We start from the raw sequence: 7,703 nt of genomic DNA on the forward strand, positions 1-7,703 counted from the left end.
GTGAGTATGCTCTCTGTTTCTTCTGTGTGTGTGGTGTCACAGCAAACTTCAAGCTGGACTTGCTGGTGAGTGGAGTAAGAAGTTTAGGAGCTAGGTACTGGAGAATCTGAGGGTCTGGAGGCCAGCTACAGGAAAGACCTGATCCACTGGTTTTTATCTGTGCCTTCAAATTCAGGGATAAAAGATTTAAGTATTTAGAGAAAAAGTGTAGAAACCTTATCTTACCAAGGGGACAAACACAGACATACACACGTCACCTCATTCCTGTTGAAACTTGAAGGAATCATTTTGATCCTGAGAACTGAGATGCTGGCATTTAATTAAAAACTAAAGGTGACCTCACAGTTCTCTGAAGCAAAGGTCATAGCATAATGCACTATCATTAATGCAACTTTTCAGAAGCCATTGGATCAGCTCTTCTGTCATTAGTTGATGGCATACTCATCATGAAATCCTGGACAGTTACCTCAAGTTAATTTTACCATACATGGCTTGAATAAATAGTGATTTCATGACAACTTGGAATTAATAAAAACTGGAAAGAAAAAAGTAACAGAGAATCATATTAAAAGATTTTTTTATTATTATTTTAAGGAAAAATGGTACAGAAAGAAATAATAGCCACAAAAAGAAACCACCAATGTTTCCATGTATAAAGTAAAATGTCTCAGAGAAAGTGCACCAAAAACATCTGCCTTGGACCACAATTCAAAGAAGTCACTAAAACTTTACATTCAATTTGTTTAACTCTTGGGGGCAGAGACATTCAATGGATCATAAGATCAAAATACAGTTTATTCTGAAACTGGATGACATCTTAGCTTTTCTTACAATATAAATCATATTAGCCTGCACTTGAGCCCTCCCTAAAAACAAATTTTGTCAAGTATATCTATTTCTTTAAAGTACGCTTTCCTCAAGTCATACTTTTATTGGAAAATTTCTGACTGCCACTTCTCCAAAAGCATTTGGGCTCACAAGAGAGCAAAAAAATGTATGACTAGCTTTTGGAAGTTTTTGAAAAATACATTCATAAAGATTCACAAAGGTAAATACCACTCCAGCTGACTTCATTTCAGATGTTTGTTTAAACCATTGTCAGTTTGAGATACAGAGATTAATCCTTCTCAAGGCTCAGGTTTAACTTAACCACAGGATACATCTCATTTCTCTGACACTCAAAATCCCTCCAGCACAGCATGAATAAGGAAGAAAGTGGTTTCCTTCCTAACTGCTTGTTTTCCTTCAGATACCCCCATCTTTACCTTAGCATTAAGTATTAGCTCCATCTCTTAGCTCCATCTATGTTTTGTTTCAAGATAACATCAGTTCAAAGACACATATATAGCCCCAAAACAAGTTTTGAAGCAGCCTGTATTAACTTTGGACCACAAGACATGTGTTTGTGTGTGTGTTTATCTTCCTTACTCACTTTCAGAGACGTATGCGACTGAAGGTCTTAAGACCTGGAGGAGGCTTTTAGAAATGTGTACAGCATTCTGTACAAAAGGGTTTATATTCTGATTAAATCCATTTAATAGCACTGTAGGATATATATTTAAGAATTTGTTTTTACCTGTAAGCCTAGTAGTTTGAAAGCTTACCAGAAGCCCTTACTGATGGCACTGTCTGGTAAGCAGAGAGTACAGCATCTCTTCCTGAACACTACAGAGCAACAGTCACCCAGTGTTGGGGCAGCTCCTTCCCCTGCCTACCTTTAGCATGCTGGAGAGGCTGACAGGGATAAGCAGCCAAGAGGCAGCAAAAGCAGTGGCAGGATGACAGTCACTGGAATGCTGTCTGGCTGTGCTGGGTGGAGACTGACAAATTACAGATGAAGATTTGCTGTACTCTGCCAATGTTAACCAGAAAACTGTGTGCCCCTGGAGTTAAAAGTGTGGAAAACAGAGCTCTACAGGGATACCATTCCTGTCGTTTGAGGAGGAACACACTGTTGGCATGTGGTAGAGGGAATTAAAATAGTCAGGCAAGAGCCTCTTAGTTATGTTGCAGTGTGTGACATATTTTAAAATTCTAAGTTTTAATATGTAGGAGCCATAAAGGTATACATTTCACATAGATACAAGAGAACTGTGTCCAAAGGGATTGGAAGTAGAGATTGCTGCTAGAAGCTGAAATTGTGGGATAGGAGAGTGTCTTGTGGGACAAATGCTGGCTTATGGATCAGCTCAGGCACTGCATTTCTGCCATAAAAGCCCGTATTGGGTGAATATACATGAATGACCATTGCCTATGTGTATGAATGGAAAAACAGTTACCAGAAATCAGATCAAAGAAAGGACAGGTGGGTGCTGAGAGACAGCATGTAAAAGTCTCCCAAGAATATATAAGATTTGGAGAAGCTCAGTCCTGTGCATCCACAAGAAAAGAAAAACTCAGAACATCAAGAAATTAAGAATCTCAAGTCTGTCAGGGCCCCCAGCACACAATGATACCAACAGTGTGTTGTGTAACTTAGACCACATCCTAGGATGCAGTGACTTCTATGTACAAATATAACAGAATTATATAGACAGCTGCTGAAAAATGGGCCCTAAAGGACCTTTCTGAGCTCAGTTAGAAACCTCTGGCACGATAACCCTTTGGTCCTGGAATGGGCCTCCCAGCTCTTGCTCTAAACAGGTAACTGTCAGTGAGTGTCTGAGTATGAGGCAATAATTGAGCATACCGTGTGAATAGTTATCTGCTATTAATAATAACTTGATTCTGTTAACAATTTTACTAGTAAAAGGTGATCTAATATACACTGATTGTGATCTTTTTCTCCCCTGATGTGAACATCTATCAGGAAAATTTACAGTTCTGCTCATGAAACTGTTCTGTCCTTGCTTGACTTTTGGATTAGCACAGTCTCATCAGTAGTTGTCTGCCAGAGTCCCATCTGTACCTCACTTGACCAATAAATATTCCATTAATACTGTTCATTCCCCCTTTACTGACCTGCCTCCCTTGCATTTTGTTGGTCGTGGTGTCAGGAAATCTGAGATTTTGCGTGTTCACAGGGCGGAGTCCATTGTCAAGTACCAGGTGAAAATGCTGCATGGTTTCTATGGAGTAAGGTCTTTTTCTCTACTCTACAGCAATCTTCTCTTGTTCATACTCAGATTTACTTTTCTGGATAGTTTCAGGAAACAGAGGTGCTTGTAGTTCTACCACATCTTGCACTATGTATTCGCTATCTTTTTATGGCAAAAGTATGATTTATACAGAAGGTCGGTTGTGGTAATTACTGAATTATGGGGCAAGGGATTTAAGGGGACCACCTCAGTCATCAAGTCTACACTTGTGTTAACTGAAGGAAATATGCCCAGTAATTCCTTTGAGTGATTATGACCTTGGTCATTAATAGAAAGGTTTCTTTCTGTTACCATTTTTATTGGAACCTTATTTCAGGGCCTTATTTTTCTGATAGTTAGAAGCCTCCTTGTGACATCCAGTCTTACATGTCTTCACAGCAACTTTATACTTTTCTTCACATTGTACAGTCCTTGTTCCGGTTAGTGTTAACCTGTCTGAAAATACTTAGAAACAGAAGGGGTTTTGTTAGACTGACATTTTTTGTTTGTCTCTTCATCACCCTTTGACCGTAAGATGGACTCTGTATTTCCCTGATTATCCTTGAAGCCCTTCTTTATATTGTTGCAACTCTAGTACATGATTTTGGTTATACGTGAGTAAAATTGTTTACTGTAAAAAATACTCTGTAGAGTTATCTTAATAATACTCTATCTGTACTGCAAAGTCTCAACTGATACAGCCTAGAATTGCATTTGCCTTTTTTTAATATTGATGTGGTTCCTGTTCATTGATTGAAGCATGACAAGATCTAGGCATTTTTCTTCCTTTTCTTTAGTAATGTATTTCATCCAGACACTTTACCCTCATCCTCGAATTATCTCCTTCCTCCTTGGTACTGTTGATGCATCCTAACCTTGCATCACCAGCCCAGCTTACACTTCCCACTGTCTTAAGCCAGCACCATATGCTTGTTTTAGTAGACTGTCTTGACCACTTTATCTTCCAAAAAGTACGGTAGTACCACAGCCCTGTGCCAGTACAGGCGAGGTACCCATTCGTATTCTCTCCCATCCCTCTAACTATGACTTTCTCTGCTTCACCTCTGTTGCTCAGAAGATGGTCTGTAGCAAATATTTTCCATGTTTCCTTTCTCATCCTCTAAAAGGGGCTGTACTGCCTCTCTTGTTGCTTACCCTGCATCAGTGTGTGTGCCTGGAATCCTGCAAAGGCTTCTGTGTAGTCCAGGTTATCCAGCACAGAGCTTGCTAATGGGTCTTCTTAGCCACATCCGCTACAACTGCTTCCTAAGAGATCTCCCACTAGACAGCTCTGTATTGCCAGGTCTTGAAAACTCCTTTAGAAGGTTTTTTACAGACCACAGGGAAGGACTTTTCTTGCTGACTTCCTACTCTATATACTTCATATTCATGTGCATGGGCAGGGATTCTCCATGCTGCCATGGGGATGAATCCTGTCAGGTGTCAAGAAGATCAGGGCGCTTTTTAGCTGCAGGAGAGAGAGATGGGAGGGAGACCCTGTGGGTACCCCTACACTGCACAATAAGCAAGCAAACTCAAGCACTTAACCTCTGTCTGTGGCTCAGGTGCTGGTTCAGTCTCTAGCTTTACTTTGGCCCACTTCAAGGGAAATATGATATAGAGGGAATTAATCCTATGCAGTGTGGGTGCAAGTCAGTCTGTGCCACTTGACGCCAGACCCAGGAATCAGTCCCTGACCAGCTTTTACTTAGCGCTGTAGACAATATTTGTGCTGATTGCTTCAAAAATGAGATGAGCCTCTAACCACATCCTTAGTTGTTTGCTCCAGGAGATGAAAGCCCAAGTGTCTCCATGGTATTTCTGTCTTAGGTGAGTCTGTGTGAAAGCAGTCCCTACACACTTCTCAGCTGTGGGGTCCTGCCACGTGGGTCTTCCATCTACTCTCGCTGCACTACCCATGGGTGGTAACCATGCAACCTGCTTCAAAGCCATGCTGCAAGAACATCCTTATGCATGTCAGTTCCCTATGCTACATTTCTTTGCAAATGCAAAGTGGTAGGACTGAGGAGCATCAGAAGAGAAGAGAGAACCCTCTCTTCTTACCCTACTAATCTCTCACTATACCTATGATATAAGCTGGAGATTTCCTTATGGAACAGTGGGCTATTTATTGGCTGCTCCCACCACGTATGTCCATTTTTCAGGAAGGTAAGTATCTTCTGTATATGGACAGACCCTGAGAACAACAAAGCTTCGCTCTGTGCTCCAACCGGATTGGAGCCCTGCCCCATATCTACTTCTCTTCTTCCTTCCTTGCAAGCTGGAAAACAATGGGCTCTGCCCATCTCTTAATTTTTGCTCCTCCCAGTAAGGAGAACTGAATCAACATCAGATTTTTCTTGCAAAAGAAGCAAGAAGTAATCCTTTAGCCAGAAGGTACCACTAGAGCTGACAACAGGAGCCCCTGGAAGGAAGTGCTGCTTGGGGAGCAGTATGTCTTGAAGCACCTACTTGGCAGACACAGAAACAGCTGTGAACCAGTATCCTCAGACCCCATTTTCATTTCTGTGAAGAAATATACTTCATTCTACTCTCAGAATGTATAGTAGGGAACTGAGGAAATTGATACTAGTTTGATGCTTCTCATGCAGCACAGGATTTTCTTCTTGTGTTCTCAGGCACTCTAACTATTGACTGCAAAATTTCACAGTTTATTAGGGCTCATGTGAGGTCTTCTATTTCTTTCAGATTCTAGACACCAATACCTGTTACATCTTCCTGTCCAAAGGTGTGTACTAAGCAGTGTCATTGCAACTTCATATGCAATATGATTTTTAGTTACAGAGTTGTAAAGTTTGTTCTCAAGCACACAAGGCTGAGTCTTGTCCCCAGCCCATTCTGTTGCATACCTCTGCAAGGGTTGTTTTTTGTCCATCTTCTCAGGCTTTTCTGATGGGGAAGCCAATTCTGAAAGGACCTTCACAAGCAACACAAACCATGCAGAAGGCCCAGAAACTCATGTGAAGTCAAAAAAAGAGCACCAAGAATTCAGCAATATAAGTTCACATTGGGAAAACTAAACCTAAAGTAAATATAATTCAGTATTTCTTCATAAATCTTGAAGTCATTCCTAGTCCTCCAGACCCACTTGATGACCTGCTGTCAGCTGCTCTTGTTTCAAACTTTCAGTTGCCCCTCTTTGCTCTGTTACAGATTTTTGCTGTCATGACTAATTCCTTGTGGAGAAGAGAGCATCTACTTCTAAGGCCAACAGTGGAAATACAGTGTGGAAAGCTGTCCTGGGAAAGCACCACTTCTGAAAAGGCGGGGATGGACCTGGCTTATAAGTGGGCAGGGAAAGAAGTGAAGAACAGAGGGAGATTGACTGAGGAGGGGTAGGTGGGTTCCTCAGAGAAGAAGGGTTTCATCCATCTGAGGAAGGAGCAGAACTTCTGGATATGTAGACCAAGATGTTTGTGCTTACTGGAGATAGTGCTGTTTTTTCTTCTGCTATCTGAGCATAGATGGTGTCCCAGAACGCCCCTCTATCCAGACAAAGGATACCAACAGTAATGATGGGCTGTGCAATGGTAACCAATGGGTTACTTTTCCATATAGGAACATTCTGTGTCCAAGTCTAGTGAAAAGATATCCTTAAGGTCCTGCGCAAACTTTGCTAGGTAGATACGGCTGGATGACAGATGTGGTGTCATGTTGCTTTTTTCCACAGCAGTCTGACCCAAGGTTACACTGCTGCAAGGTTATACTAGACCTTGAACAGGCAGACAAAGCCCAGTGAGAAGGGGAGGAGGTTGCAGAGCTTGTTGGTGTGCTAAGGACCTAACAGCTTGGACGTCACTGAACTTGGGATTGTGGATAAACACCAGATAGATGCCATCAGACAAAAAGAGTATGTGTGTCAGTGTCATAAAGAGGATTGTGTGTTTAGACTGGTGTAAACAGGTAGCACTCTGCAACTTGTTCCAGTTGCCAAGAATTAGTCAAGTAGCTACCATTTGATTAAATTCATCATTCTAGAGTGAATGAGAGACTAGGCAGAACTACCAGCTATGGTCATACATAACCTGAAACAAAAAGAAACTTAGCAGAGGAAACAGGAAGTCCTGTAATTAGCATCCTAAGGAAGATGGTCTTTCAAGACCTTCTGCCTATACAGTTCTCAAGTTTTGACTGAATAAGGAAACCCTGAGCAGTGCTTGCCTCAAAGACAGAGCGGGTGTCGTTTTCTACTCACAGAATTACCACTAGTGATAAATGCCATCTGTTGATTTTACAGTAAGAGTACAATTTCTCCCAAGGAGATGGATGAGCTACAAATTTAGGGATTTTCTTTGCCTTTTTCTCTTCCAAAGTGATTCATAAAATGACCAAAGTTTTGCACTTTCACATTGCTTTGTCAGGTAAGGAATAACCATTTTGCGTACTGCTCTACCCTTACCGCCAATGTAGGTCTCATAGTAAAACAAGGCAATACTGATGATGACATCAGAAGCGCAATCATCCTTCATATAAGGTCACAGGCACAATTTTCAAATTTTATTGGAGGTTTTGGTTCTTTCAGATTTGAGATGAACCTGTTGATAATGTCTAAAAAGGTGAACAATATTTCTATTGGCTCCTTAATGTAGTTCATGCTAGCATGTG

This window comes from Accipiter gentilis, chromosome 21 (genome assembly GCF_929443795.1).
Source record: "Accipiter gentilis chromosome 21, bAccGen1.1, whole genome shotgun sequence".
Taxonomy (NCBI): Eukaryota; Metazoa; Chordata; class Aves; order Accipitriformes; family Accipitridae; genus Astur; species Astur gentilis.